The sequence below is a fragment of the Cebus imitator genome, unplaced genomic scaffold (genome assembly GCF_001604975.1).
Source record: "Cebus imitator isolate Cc_AM_T3 unplaced genomic scaffold, Cebus_imitator-1.0 Scaffold89, whole genome shotgun sequence".
Classification (NCBI taxonomy): domain Eukaryota; kingdom Metazoa; phylum Chordata; class Mammalia; order Primates; family Cebidae; genus Cebus; species Cebus imitator.
The window spans coordinates 2,463,287-2,479,264 of NW_016107404.1; the positions used below are offsets into that span (position 1 = coordinate 2,463,287).

The 15,978-nt window shown below is 38.4% G+C and overlaps 1 long non-coding RNA gene across 1 annotated transcript; it reads right to left on the minus strand.

The window, feature by feature from the left end:
- Positions 1–1,342: 1,342 nt before the first annotated feature.
- LOC108308887 lies at positions 1,343–15,758 on the minus strand. Its single transcript, XR_001827086.2, has 2 exons — positions 15,685–15,758; positions 1,343–1,495 (listed from the first exon to the last, which is right to left on the minus strand). It is a non-coding gene; the product is annotated as an uncharacterized LOC108308887 (long non-coding RNA).
- Between the last annotated feature and the right edge of the window lie 220 nt (positions 15,759–15,978).

A 15,978-nucleotide genomic window follows, 5' to 3' on the forward strand; every position in this document is an offset into this window, starting at 1 on the left:
TCACTTTGGCCTCCCAAAGTGCTGGGTTTACAGGCATGAGCCACTGTGCCCATTCTGTATTCATGTCTTACAGTCTAACTCTCTAAGTTACTCAATCATGTGTATACCTCCCAATTCTTAAAAAGAGGAAGAACACTAAATTTATTTGGGAGAGTTTTGGATGCTTTCAGCAAATCTGTACATTTGCAAAAAAAAAGAAAACTGACGCTCTTATTGACCTAATTTCTGTACAGATTAAATGCCTAAGCAGAAATATCTATTAGTGTGTAAATATTAAGCTGGCTAGGCTGGGGATGGGTATAAGTGATCATATCATTCAATTCTTAATACCAATTTTCCCTCATACTTCTATTTTTGCATTCTTTGTTTTGCATAAACTGTAGATTTGGGTCCAGTGGTCCTATGTTGAAAGTAACCATGCTAAATTGTATCCTCATTTCTGTATACTGAAGGACCTCAGCATGAAACAAAGAATGGATTGTTTATAAATCTTTATTGGCTGGATGCTAAAATAGCAGCTGCAGGCAGTTAAGTGTTAGGAGATTCTTTCTTCTCCACCCCTCCTTTTGGTAATTTAAATCCTCCTCTGATTAGCCAACAAAAAATCCAGTTGATAGAGATTTCGAACATTCTCTAAGTCTTATTTTGACTAATCTAATTTCCTACAAAAATGTGCAATAGTTGCCTAAGTTTGCTCGAGTAGTATATTTTAGATTTTCTTTATGAATTTTTTAAAAATTTGATAGATGTATGTAGACTGAAAGATGATGCATGATTATAAAAGGCAAGACTTTTTACTCTTCTTCTTCTGGGAGAGACTTTTAAAAAGCCAACCCAAAATGGCTTCTAATTTAAAGCTTCAGAGATATGAAAAGCTTCATATTATGCACTCCAGACAAGAATAAAAATAGACTCTACTTCTTCAAAATGAAATTTTCACAAAGAATATTCTACCATAACCTCTACAAGCATGAATTAGCAGGCCTAGTCATTCATAGTATTAGACTTCTCCACTGGAATATAATTTCTAACTAACTTTTGAGTTAATATAATGTTTACTGGATGTGCACATGATAAAATAGTGTACAGTAACATTGGTTGAATCGAAGTGAACTGAATAACATTACGTGCCACAGTAGGTTAGATTCGGGACATCATAGAGACTTCTTAAGAATGGTTAGAATAACCACAAGCCTTGCTCTTTATCCTAGCTTGAGTACTAAATGAAAATACTTTGTGAACTAAGTTCCTTCCAAAAATACATCTGAAGAAATAATTTTGACTACCAAGAAAACCACAGAGAGGAATATTCAAAGGGTCTCAAATAAGACATACATGCACATAATAATGAGTTACTTATATTTCCCTTTTCAATTCCTTTTTGGGATGAAGAAGGGGGATTTGACAGCCGTGCTTAATTTCTTTTCATAAACAGTAGCATGCTGGAACTGGACAGAGTGGTCCTCGACATCGATTAATTCAGACCACATTTTCCCTGTGAAGAGGAAAAAAAAAAACAGGAAATGAAAATGAATTATCAAGTGAGGCACATCTGCCTAGCAGAGGTGTTTGGTTTAAATCTCCTGAGGCCTGGCTCAATGTCTTCTCAGTTACACCATATGTTCTCTTGCCAAATTTTCTGACTAAAGGAAGATATTCAAAGAGAAACTTGGAAAGAAGACAGCAAAGTGAATTGCCAGGTGGGTGAATAAGAAGAGTTTCTCAGATGTCTTATAGGCTTTCCTGATGGGGGTTCTGTGAAAGCGGTGAGCCCTGATGCCCAAGGCTTCCACTGTATGTAGTGAATTAGTTCCCACTGCCACACAGTTATCCTGGCACTAGCTAAGTGCTACCCATAGGAGAATTGGGAGAATCATCATTCAAATCATTTCCTGTGTTCTGTGGTTCAGGTGAAGGATGCCAGTTGATAAAGATGAGATCCTCTAACATGCAAAACAGATTAGCAATAGGTAAGGAAAGGCAACCAAAGGTAGAAGATTTTAAAATTTAAGGGAACAGTTTGGTGTAGGGAGGCAACGTGAGAACATGGACTTTGTATCAACCCAGCTATGCCACTTACTGTCTATGCCACATGAGAAAGCGACTTAGCTTCTGTAAGTCTGAACTTCTCCATCTGTGAAATAGAAATAATATAACCTACTTCTTAATATCTGTGTAAAGATTAACTAGAATAACATATATGCAGCACTTGGTCCAATTGAGATACTTCATACATATTTGAAGGGAATTTGACTAAACGGAATGAACACATGGTTTTTGGAGTTAGATAGATTTGGCTTCATACCCTGATGCTGATGAGTCTCCTACTAGGGTGCCTGGGACATTGGAGAAGCTCAGTAAAAGGTCAGCTGCTTCCCCTTCTCCTGGGTTCATCTCTTTCTATCATCTTGTTAATATACAGCAATGGTTCTCAAACCATAATGTGCACCAGAATCACCCAGAGGACTTGGTAAAATGGGTTGTTGGACCACATTCCTAGAGTTTCTGATTCAGTGGATCTGCGGTGGGGCTCAAAATCTTGCATTTCTAACAAGTTCACAGGTGGTACTGAAGTTGTTTGTAACCACACTTTGGTGTTAATACATGTTGGAGATAAAATTCTTGTTCCTAGGTACTGCAAGGAAAAATTAGCATTCAGACAAAAAGTTTTCTTAGCAAGGCAATTTTACTTTCTGCAGAAAGGGTGCTTTTGTTAGCTAATGAACAAAGGAAAGGCAGGCATATTTATCCTTTGTGTATTGGGTCCTCACTGCTGTGTCTGACCTCTGTTGGTTGGAGCTAGACCTCACAATCTAAACTGAACTTGATTGGCTAACAACTTAAAACTTCTCTAAATAGGTAAAAGCAATGGAGAACAAAAAAAAGAGGAAGTCTAAATAAGGAAGGAGCACAGGCTGAGAGCTGGGACATGCCTGTGAGCACGTCCAGCACAGATATCTTGGTTAAAGTACAAGAACATATGTGCTTGTGAGCATGTCTAACAGCTACCTAAAATAGGGCTTAACAAAGAGTTGTAAGCAAAAAGCAAGATGGCTTTAAGAAAGTTAATCTTTAAAACAAACTATTATTTCTAACATTTATTATTATTATTACTTAACAAGAAGGGAAACTTTGAAGAGGAACTTTCTACAATACTTTCTTCAATACAATACAGAGGAATTTTTTACTTTCTACAGATCTTTTTACTTTCTACAAAACTTTGAAGAGGAACTTTTTACTTTCTACAATTGCTCTATACAGATATAGAGCAATTACTTTGGTTGCCAGAGGAATATGATCTTAAGTTCCTTGAGCCCCCTTTTGGTTTCTGATGGAAGGTTCTATTAAAATTCATGATCAGCTGGGACATGTAAATTTACTCTGACACTAAGAGTGACAGTGTGCCTAATTTTCATTCTCAATTCTACATTGTTTTTAGTTTTCTGCTCCTCTGCATAATCCTTTAAACTACATAGCTCCATGTGAAATCAAAAAGAACAATTACTAGGTCAATACTTGTTGAACCAGACAATTCATCTCAAGTGAAAATCTTAGCAACATATTTTCCAGTTCTATAATTTTCCCAGATTTCTCATTATTCCTTTTTACCGGTAAAAACTCAGGGTAATCAATTAAACAGTAAATCAAATATTGTGATCCAAATACTATCTAACTGACTCACAGTTTGGGACACAGAAGTACAGCACATTTATATAGGGCCAACCTTATACACAGTCAGTTAGTTGCTGTTTGTATCAGAGGTCAAACACCGGTGTTTTAATGCTAGTTGTGGGACATGCCTCCTTTGTTTTATCTAAGGTTTTTTATTTGATGCCTGCAGGGGACTGGGTGTTTATGTCCTCCCAGAATTCATATGTTGAAGCCCTTACCTTCCTATGACTGTATTTGGAGATGGGGCTTCTAAGGAAGTAACTGAGATGAAACGAGGTCATAATGGTAGGGCCCTGATCTGGTAAGACTAGTATTCTTATAAGAAAAGATGCCAGAGAGTTCTCTCTCCTCTCCATGTGCATGCACTGAGCCAAGGCCACATGAATATACAGCAATAGGGCAGCTGTCTATAAGCCAGGAAAGAAGCTCTCACCAGAAACTGATCATGTTGGAACCTGACCTTGAACTTCCAGCCCCTAGAACTGGGAGAAAATAAATCTCTGCTGTTTAAGCCCCCAGTCTATGATATTTTATTATGGCAGCCCAAGCAGACTAATATAATGCCTGCACACTACTGGCCCAGAGTGTTTTTGAAAACTCTGAACCGGTCATTGTGCTGGGTTATCTTCCATTTGCTCCTGCAGCTCCGCTCTCTGCCATCCTCCCTCCTCCATCTATCTTAATTTGGGAATTTCATCTGTTTTCTGCTTTAAAAAACTGATAATATAATAGTCAGTGTTTTAAAAATTAAGACAATTTACATGAAAATAAATCTAGATTGTCAGATTCTCATGAGAAATTGTAAGAGCCGACAATGCTGGCAATAACAAATTGGTACTTCCCTTAGGCTGGGCGTTAGCTCTCAAGCTGGCCAACTTGGCATGCTTCACTCAATTGCTTTACCAGGCTGGCCTCTCTGGCCATCAGAGAATATTATCCCTATTCTTCCTGCGGTGGTATGAAGAACTAAAAAGGCCAAATGCTTGGAAATCCCTTTTACTGGAGGCTGTAGGTGTTCCTGACAACAGTTCACACTGCAACTTTTCCTGGAGCATTACCGTCAGCCCTTGGGCAATTGAAGCCACTTTGCTTGGAAGTGCCTAAGAGTTTACTAAGTTCCCAAGGCAAGACCAGCAGCAATGCGTTCTAAGATGGACCCCCACATCCTGGAAGGAGCAATCACTTATCTTGACCAGAAGTGATGTGTCTTCTAGAGATGAGCTCACCTTTATTGCTCATATAGTGCCTCAGCCAGCCCCACTGTCTGATTCATCACTGCATGACATTAATTTGGATTAAGAGACCTACTTAATGGCAAAAAAGATGTAACTATGGGCACATGACTGTAGAATCTACTGGTCATACCAATACTACACAATCAAGAAGCTACTGGCGTGACAAATAGTTAGAATGACCTCTTAAAGACACCGCTTTGAAGATAAGGAGCAATTCTTTAGGATGCAGCACTGAATTTTTACCAATGGCTCTTTTATCAGTTTTATGTCCCCAATAGCTAGACTATATGGATCTAGTAGCCAAGGGCTAGAACTAGAAATGCCCCATTCACCATCACCTCCAGTAAAAGTCACACCAACCTAAAGCTTTCCTTGTCACCTGATCACTTCTTGCATTAGATCAGTGGGCAAAGAAAGGAGTTTCCACACTGGCAGGAGAACCTGACCCTGGCCATCATAAGGAGATAAGAGTGCTGGCACGTGATGGGAGCAAGCAGGAATTCGTGCAGCATTTTGGTGGATGTGGGCCATCTTTTGTTACTCTCAGGCCTTAATTGTGTTTGGCTAGTCACCAGGACCATGACCACAACGGCATGGTAGAAGCTTAAGACATGCGGGCAGGAGGTTCTGGGTCTTCTATAGATTTCTCCTGCATAAAGATCCTCATTTCAGGCTCTTTTTCTAGGTTGTACTAAGACAATTTTCTATCCCAAATTACACTATTTGGAGACTAAAAATGACTGGCACACAGTGTTGGAACCAGGACAAAGTAGACATGGGGGCTGCAGCTGGGGGCGTGGTGAGGGTCCTGCAGCAGAGGTTTGGTCTGCATTCACTAAGTCTGAGCTGGTGTCCACACAGATTAACCTGTTACAGGGCATTGGAATCTGAGAAAAAGGGCACCTACATAGGCTGATTATGAGAGGGAAGGTGGGTTAGGGGATGCCTAAACCAAATCCAAGTGGGTTCAGGAGGTTATCTGCATGGGGTAGGGGGCAGCAGATTGGTCACAAACAGGGCAATTGAAAAAATCGATACATTAAAGATCGATGAAGCCAGATTTCTCACTTTTGGAGGAGGTGGTTGAAAATATAAAAAGGGAGAAAAGCTAGACTGAATCCTGTCATGTTGGAATAGAATTGGAAGTATCAGTGTAAAAAAGTGGTTTTCTAGATTGAGTGGTGGGCAGATGGATGTAAATGTGTGTATGTGTGTGTGTATGTGCACATGTACACATATTCTCTAGATTCATTCATTGAGTGGATAACAATGACATTGTTAATGTGGTGTCTGCTGGGCTTATTTATTGTAAATTACTGCTTTTCCCTTTGCAACTAATATGCATTTTGTTTGGAGGTGCTTTGAAACTATATAAATATAATAATGAACAGGCCAGGTGCGGTGGCTCACGCCTGTAAACCCAGCTCTTTGGGAGGCCAAGGCAGGCAGGAGGGGCACAAAGTCAAGAGATCGAGACCATCCTGGCCAACATGGTGAAACCCCATCTCTACTAAAAATACAAAAATTAGCTGGGCATGGGTGGCGCGTTCTTGTAATTCCTGCTACTCAGGAGGCTGAGGCAGGAGAATCGCTTGAACCCAGGAGGGGAGGTTGCAGTGATCCGAGGTCTTGTCAATGGTGACAGAGCGAGATGCCATCTCAAAAAATAATAATAACAATAATAAAATAATGAACAAACCAGCTTTTAGATCTTGACTTCTAACTCCCTTTCTCCACCCAAATAAACTAAAGCTTCCTGGAGAAATGGCTGATCTTAGGGCTGGGGCAATGAAAATACAAGACGTACTTCAAATACCTTTTTGTAGCAGAAAGTAAGGATGGGAACATGTCAAAAGAACACAGAAACCAGCTTGAAGGGGCTTTTACAGACCAAATCTGGAATAATTTATATCAACATAAATAACGATAGTAGTAGGTTATAAGCTACTGAATAAAATGGGAAACCATGAATTCATACTCATGTAAATGCAGAAATTAATAAATGGAGAATTTGATATGCAACAGGATGCTTATAAAGTTTCAAAGTACCTCCCAACAAAATACATATGAGTTGCCAATAAAAAAGCAGTAATTTAAAGTAAATAAGCCTGGCAGACCCTACCTTAAATAAGGGATTAAAGTGAACAGCATCATATATGAAACAAATAAAAACCATGCACTGCCTGATGGAATGCAATAAGAACACAGCATCTCTCCCATGATACTACTGCCAAAGATATGCAAAATGAAAACCTAATCATGATCTGTCATCATCAAACGTGTCTAGATGGTGCACCCAAGGAAAGGCCAAGGAACTGTTTTGATTTGACATGGTCTATGGAGACATGACAATTAAATGCAGCATGTGATTCTGACTTGAATTTTCTATACAGAAAATTATTGGGGCAACTGGCAAAATGTCAGTGGGATTTGAGACTTAAAGCAGTAATCAAGCAATATTAGTTTCCTAATTTTTATGGTTTTATTCTGCAGTTATGTAAGAGAATGCTTTTGTTGGTAAGAAATACAATATAAGAGCTGGGTGAGGTGGCTCACGCCTGTAATCCCAGCACTTTGGGAGGCCAAGTCAGGCAGGTCACTTGAGGTCAGGAGTTCAAGACCAGCCTGGCCAACATGGTGAAACCCCATCTCTACTAAAAATACAAAAATTAGCCGAGGGTGGTGGTGCGCACCTGTAATCCTCGCTACTTGGTAGGCTAAGACAGGAGAATCACTTGAACGGGAGCTTACAGTGAGCTGAGATCACACCACTGCACTCCAGTCTGAGTGACACAGCGAGACTCCATCTTAAGAAAAAATTTTTTAAAAAAGAAGTGCACTATAAGGTTTAGGATGAGACAGAAAATCCTGTCACCAACTTATTCCAAAATGGTGTTAAAAAAAAAAAAAAGAGTTATTTGTAGTGTACTTACAATTTTTCTGTAAATTCAAGATTAGGAATTTTTTTTTAATTTCTCTCTCATGAATTCTCATACAAAAGAAAATTTAATTTCATTATAACTAGAACACTCCGATCAAATTTCAAAAATAATTTTTTGAGGATGCCTTTTGACAACCATATCCTGAATTGATTCGCTTCTCTCTCAACCCTTCTGTGACTGCTTCACTCTCAGCCAAATCCTCTCACCAGCGTGTTTTGGGGACAATAGAATCACATGTTGCATTTAATTGTCTCTGTTTTTTCTTTTCTTTTTTTTTTTGAACTTGGACCTATCACTTTCACCTGTGTCTACCTGGGATCCAGTTTCCACTCAGCAACTAGAGTGATCTCTGAAAAATACAAGCCAGATCTCATGCTTCTCTGCTAGTAAAACTCCTCTGATCTCCTATAAACTAGAATAAAATCTGAACTCCTTACCACCATCTAAGGGTCCCTCTTTGGATGTCAGGATGGTCTCCCTGCTCTCACCTCCCAATACTCTGCGTCTCATTTACAGCCGGTGCCTGGGGCATGACTCACTCTGCCAGCTGACTGACTCTCTTCTCTGTACTGAGGTCTCAGTGCAAGCCCCACCTCTGAAAGGCCATCTCTGATTTCCCACTCCAAAGTAGCTCTTTCTGCCCTGTTTTTAGTCTTTATTTATCTTATCAAAGTTTTCTCCACAGAATTTATGAACCACTACAATTACTATCTTTATTGTTCATTTCCCTAAGGAATGAGAGCGAGACTTCCCCTTCCAGCTCACTGTTATATTTCAATGTCTAAAACTGAACCAGGTTCTCATGGTGAGTGAATGAATGAATGAGTGAACAACAAAAGTGTAGGTCAAGAATACAGGTTCTGTGGGAACGACCAGATAAATACTTTTCAGTTCAGAAAATAAAATGTAAAAAAGAAGAAAATGAATAGCCGAAATTTGTAAGTCAGAAAAGGTAATTCAAATAACTTTTGAATGCAGCACTCTGACAATATACTCTGAGTAAGATGGAATCTAAAAATAAAAGAAATGCAAAGAAACCTTGATCTGAGTAGTTTTTTATTGATGTTAACAAATTATTTTGTGTAAAATCAAGCAATTAATAAATGCATTTAAGTTGTAGAAAAAGGAAGTTGCAAACATGGAATGAGAAGAGATGGAAAAAAAGCCCTTTGATATATAAATTTATAATTTAATGTGATAAAAATAATAATATTCATGAACTTATGTTTCTATTTCTATTCATATGTATTATAGGCCCTTTCAAAAGACCTAAAAGTAGTAAATCCTATGTTGTGTTTTGTGACCATAATAAATAAGAAGGAAAACAAAATATACTAAAACAATGAAAATCCTGTATCAGTGAATACACTAGTGCCCAAATCTTAGTTTCTAAATATCATTCCTGATTAAAAGGCACCAAAGCTTTTTGAGAAATGAATGATTCCAGGTAAAGGCACGAAAAGTACAAAGTAATTGTTCAGAAAAAAAAAGTAAGGAAATGCTCAAACACTAAAGAATATGTTTCAAATGCCAGCCAGAGGCTGGCTTGGAAGTTTTCTTTGGGTAAATTTGGTGCAATTTGAACATCAAAGAAAGAGGAAAAAGGTACCTTCATAACAGAGAGATCCTGTGGTTAGCCAGACAAGTTGAGATTGTTTTTTAATAGGAAATATTGGGAAGTACCCATCATCTTTGTAGTATTTTTGATTTGGAAAAAGAAATGTTTAACTGAATCTGATCATAAGGAAACAACCAGACAAGTGTAGATTATATGATATTCTAAGAACACTGACCTTGTTTCTTTAAAAATATCAGTGTTGCAATTAACAGAAAAAAAGGTAGGAGGACTTTTGCCATGGTGGTTTGCTATGCCCATTACATTAGGCATTTCTCATAATGCTATCCCTCCCCTTGCCCCCCACCCCCCAATAGACCCCAGTGTGTGATGTTCCACTCCCTGTGCCCATATGTTCTCATTGTTCGACTCCCACTTTTGAATGAGAACATGTAGTGTTTGGTTTTCTGTTCATGTGTTAGTTTGCTGAGAAGGCAATGGACAGGAACTCATTCTTTTTTATGGCTGCATAGTATTCCATGGTGCATATGTGTCATATTTTCTTTATCCAGTCTATCATTGATGAGCATTTGGGTTGGTTCCAAGTCTTTGCTATTGTGAATAGTGCTGCAATAAACATATGTGTGCGCGTATCATTATCACTTTTACATTGTATTAGTCTTTCGACTTTTCTCTTCTTTTTTAGATGGAGTCTTGCTCTGTCACTCAGGTTGGAGTGCAGTGGCACAATATTGGCTCACTGCAACCTCCACCTCCTGTATTTAAGCAATTCTCCTGCTTCAGCCTCCCAAGGAGCTGGATTACAGATGCTCACCACCACACCCAACTAATTGTATGGGTTTGAAATTTTAAAAATGCAGATGCTCCTCAACTTATGATGGGGTTACATCCTGATAAATCCACCAGCAATTGAAAAAATCATAAGTCAAAAATGCATTTAATACACCTAACCTCCCAAAACATCATAGCTTAGCCTAGCCTACGTTGAACATACTCAGAATAATTATGTTATTAGCCTGGAGTTGGGAAAAATCATCTAACATGAAGCCTATTGCATAATAAGATGTTGAATATCGCATGTAATTTACTGAATGCTATATTGAAAGTGAAAAACAGATGGTTGTATAAGTACTCGAGTGTGATTTCTACCAAATGCTTTCATATCATTGTAAAGTCAAAAAATCAAGTTGATCCATCACAGGTCATGAACTGCCTGTGGTTGAAGTAAAGGCAGGTAACAGTAACAAAAGACTGCAGACTCTGGAATCAGACTGCCTGGGTTCAATTTCAGGCTCTAAATTCAAGCTATGTGATCAACACTTCTTAACCTGCTTGCTTATCTGGGAAAAGAAGATAATAACAAACCTGTATCATAGAATTTTTTCCTGAGGATTAAATGCAAAAATTCACATTAAACACACAGCACAGTGGTTTGGCATGTATAGTAAATACTCAATAAATGATATGTTGATTATTATTATTACAGTAGAAGCTGTGTTAGCTCTTCTCAGATTAAGACTTTTAGCTAATAATTAGATGGTACACATTTATAAAAATATATATTTTAAAATTTCAGTTTCTTCTCTTTTATATCAGTTTAAGATAATTGGCATCTGCATGAAAAAAGCAAATTAGAAATCTTTATTTCAGAATCCCTAGCTTTGTTCTTTTTTGTAAATTGACTCTGCTTTTCCAACCATGAAAATGACAGCATAGTTGGTGCATTTAACCACAGTGACTGACTCATAATAGCTGCACAAGAAATGTGAAAGAATGAAAGAATAAGATAATGAATAAATGAATAAACTGATCCTGGAAGCCGGGCTGCCAGACTACACTCCCCAAACTGGCAGAAGCTGTGAGCCTTTGCTTCGCTTTCTAGATATCTGTGTCAGCTGCTACTCCCATATGCTGGCTAGATTTGGGGCTAATGTAGACTCTTTTGTGTCCTCCATACTCCAGCCCCATCCCCTAATTTCAGAGTTGCTTGTCTACTTTTTTGGTGGACTTTTAATGGTTCTTTTAATCTATATTCAGGCAGAGTAACAGGCATGAGGAATGTATGATGTAAAAGGTGCCAAAAACACATACTAGGCAAAAACAAAACAAAACAAAACAAAAAAAAACGTCTCTTCCAGCAGTCTGGGTCAGGGCTTCTTGCTGGAGAATATTCAGTTGTTTTAAGGCATCTTGCAGCCACCGGTGGCACCTGGAAGAAGGAGTCTCCAAAAGCTGCTATCACTCCTTAGCAGGTTTACACAATTCATTGAACAGATTGAATAGTTTAACAGATTAGTCCTTGAACCAGATTTTGAGAAAAGATGGCAGTTACGTGTTAGCAGAGCAAAAAGAGAAAATCAAATTCTGGGGCATGGAACATTTAGCCAAAAGAAATACAGTTGCGGCGGCCAAGCCAAAAGGTAGGGCTCTGAGCAACAAGAAGACCACACAGCTGGGTGGGAGGAGCTGATGGAAAGACAGATGTGAGTGCAAAACACAAACCTCTCACCTTCTTCATCCTAGAGCTGGTCATGCATGTTTCAGGAGAGCATAAAGATTAAAGGCCTCTCACCTCGTCTTGTTCTCATTTCACATGCCGTAACAAAATGTTTTTTCGGGCCCTATCATGGGAAGCTACTTTTTTACAAAAGTAAAAAGTATGTAATGGAGATTTTCCTTCTTTCATTCTCAAAGTCTCCATCATCTTTTGAGTAAAGCATGGAATTGCCTAAGCCAAGCTATTCTGCCATTCCCCAGATGGATGCAAGAAACTGACTTACGAAAAGGCTGACACACGACCACTGAGTTTAAAGCACCGTGACACCAAAGTGATCAAGTCAAGAAAATAGAAAGACATTTTCATTGAAAAGGAGAAAAATCTGCACCAAAAACACATGTGGCTGAATTACATCCAATGAACAGCCTCTGCAGATTTTATTCTTTGACTTTAATAATATTTTAAAATTTTTAACAAAATATAAAAATCAAAATTGTCATTTTTTGAAGTTTGCTTTGTCATGGAATTCTTTAATATTCAATCTAGGAATTAGCAGAACTAGAGTACTTAGTATTTTACTATAAGGTATGACCAAATAATTTTTGAGAGTAACAAAAAAAGAAAAAGAACTTCCTACAACTGGATATTCCTAAAGACGGCTCACCTCCTGCAAACTCAATGAAAGGGCACCATACCAATACACTAATGCAATTGCAGCTATGATTTACATTTACTTCATAACTTTTGCAAATCTAAGGAACTGGTGATATAGGCAATATAAAATAGTAGATAAGCTAAAAATAGGCCGCGATACATTTTTTTACTTGATGTTGGTGAAGTAGACAATCAATAATACGCAAGAATTCAAAACTGATCAAAATGCAATGCAGGAGGGGTGCATACCTGGAAAACACCTATTTTGGATCAGACAGAACTAAATACAAATTCTATTTTTTTGGCCACAACTGGCTACGTAACAAGTTACTGAGTATCTGCAAGCCTTAGCTTCCTCAACTATAAACAGGAATTGCACTACTTCATTCTCCAATTAAAGAGACAACATGTGTTAATCAGCAGGTTGAGTCTATGAGTGAGTAACACACGGTCACTATATTCCAAAAAGAGTCACCCTGGCTCATTCCTTTTGACCCTGTCCTTGAGATTGAGCTCCTTAACATGCCTGCTCCATAGTAAGGTGAGCAGCATCTGGCCTTGGATTTTCACAGACCCACAGCCTTAAAACACTCTCTCTTCCATCTCACTTTCCATCATATTTGCAACCTATTTAAGTGTATTAGTGACATATAAGAACTAAGGATATCATCATCTTGAAGGGTTTTAAGCTTAAAATACTAATAAATTTTATTTTCATAAACAGGGTTTAAAGAAGAGGCAAACAATTGATTGCTGCTTTTGTTTTCTACCTGCATTCTCACAGACTTGAATTACATTAAAATCCAGCTGTAGGCATCAGAATTCAAAAACATTTTCACACAAATGCGCTCCCTTCGGGCGCCTAGTTTCTGCTACTCCTATTTATTTTGGGTAAACATTCCACACTCCAGAATTTGATTCTCTCTTTGCTCTGCCAACATGTAACTGCCCTGTTTTCTCAAAATCTAGTTAACGGACTAATGTGTTAAACTATTTAATCTGTTCAGTGAATTGTGTAAACCTGCTAGTGAGTGATAGAGGCTTTTGGGAGCTCCTTCTTCCAGATGCCACTGATGGTCTACTGAGATGCCTTAACACAACTTCTCTAGCTAGAGGTCCTACCTAGGCTGCTGGAAGAAAAGTTTTTGCCTAGTGAGTGTTTCTGGCAACTTTTACATCATCATAAATTCCTCATGCCTGTTACTCTGCCTGAATATAGATTAAAAGAACCATTCAGAGCCCACCAAAAGAGTAAAAGTAAAAAGAAGCAAGGTTTGTTGACTCAGCGAAAGTCTGAAATCACCTTGGACTTGGCTTATCTCCCTTCCATCCTCTTTGTCCTTATCTATGCTCCACCTCCTCCTGAAAGCTGCCAGATTCTGACTGTATTTTTGACCCTGGTTCTTCTGAAATTCTTGTGCAATGCGTTTGTTACTTTCTTCTGCTCTTGCAATTTCCTCTGATATTCTTTCAAAACGTTTTCTTATGAAATTGTCTTATTCACCCAGTGTAGACTGGCTACACTGGGTGAATAAGACAATTTTAGAACAGAGGACTCCCATTCTTTCCTGTTTTGTATTTTATCTAAAGCCAAGTTAAATTCAGAACCACCTTCTGTTTTTAAATTTTGGTTATACATCAGTATGTCTTAGTAACATCCACTGTTTGGCTAATCCAACCTATTTTTTTCTTCCATTAATTGATACAGATCTGAATCGGGAAGTGGTCTTCTGGTGGACTTTCCAGAAGTACAAAATATTTATTCCAGCCACAGAGGTTTGTATAGCTTTACATCTTGCCTTCAATATTTATGTCCTCTATTGGTGAGAAAGTCTGAAAATGTCCTAATGTTCTTGTGAGTTAAGGATACCTCAAAAGCTGTTTCGATAAGGTGATTTTCCTACTCCACATTTGCTTAACTTCATGCATGCAATCTAGTATCCTGTTTAAGAAGATACTGTCTGTGGATGAGATAGAAGGCTGGAACCAAATTGACTTACTAAATCTTCAGGCAGCAAACAAAGACTTTCTGTCTGAGCTCTGTACCACAAACACAAATAACCCCAAACCCTCATATTCATGTTAATAAATCCGAAACTACCTTCTGTTGAACACTGACAATGCCTGTCTTTTCCTAGCCCTTGAAAACAACTAATTATGTGTGTAATTCTCACCAAGTTATTACCCTTTGCCTTATCAGGAAATGCTTTCTGCTCTGTCATCTGGTTTAGTCAGTGTGTTTTTCTTGGAAAGTTTCTGTTTTTGTGTCTCTTGTACCCCCAGAAGACTCACTCTTGGGCCCGGCACACCAGATTTCTTCCCAAGTGCAGAGGAAGGGCTCTGTGGCCCCTGCAGAAGAACCACAGCTGTGGCTGTATGACTTAAGAACTGAAGGGAGAACATTCAGCTCCCACTGACTATTCTGGGATGTTTGAACGACTCAGTAACCATTATTCATTAAAAAGTAGGTTCCTGCTATACTTCTGTTCAGAGAAATCTACAGGGTGCCCATATGTGAGGCAATTTGGTTACAAATCATACCTGCTCTGCAAAGCACCTACCCTTGTGGCTTTTGATTTAAGACCTATTGGAAACCAATGTTTCATTTTGTTCCATCAATTGGCATATTATTGAATATGGCAGGCCTCTCCTAAATGACGTTTATTCGGACCCCTTGTTCAACCCTACTTTCAGCTCCTGTATGATGACTGCCTATTTCTTTGAGGCTTCCCAGGATCTCCTAAAGTGATTCTTATCATATGCCACATAACCCAAATTCTAAGTCAGATCTTCCTAAAAAATACCTTCCAAATTTTGTAGAAGTCTATCTAAGAATCTTCACATGATACCCACAAATAGAAAGCTCATTTTACTTAAAAGCAAAAGCCTGTGGGGCTAAAAGTGTTTTTCTAGTGGCCTGGCCTCCTCCACAGGACGGGGAAGAGAACAGACCTATAATGCAGCAGATACGGTACTAGCTGCCTTCTATAATTATTCCCACATTTTCTCACAGCAAACTTATGGATTATAATGTTAGCCCCATTTTGCAAATAAGAAACGAAGGCTCAGAGAAATTAACTAGTGCAAGTGGCTGGGCTCAGATTTTACCTGGCTCTAACTCTGCCTCCGTGAGATATGCTCCTTTCAAGGAAGGTGTTTCCCCATCCTTTGGAACAACTCCATCTAGAACAGAAAAAGGAAAAGGTAAACTAATTCATCCTAAATTTAGAGGGAGGGCAAAGCTGTCATCCTCCCAAACTCAAGAGAAATAATGTAGTAATAAATAGTTTTTAATGGAATATATAAAATAGATTGTAAAGTACAAATAAGTTAATGATCCTGTTTAAATAATAGAATAGAATGTGAGCACCAAACAGACATTTATCACAGTCACTTTTTTTT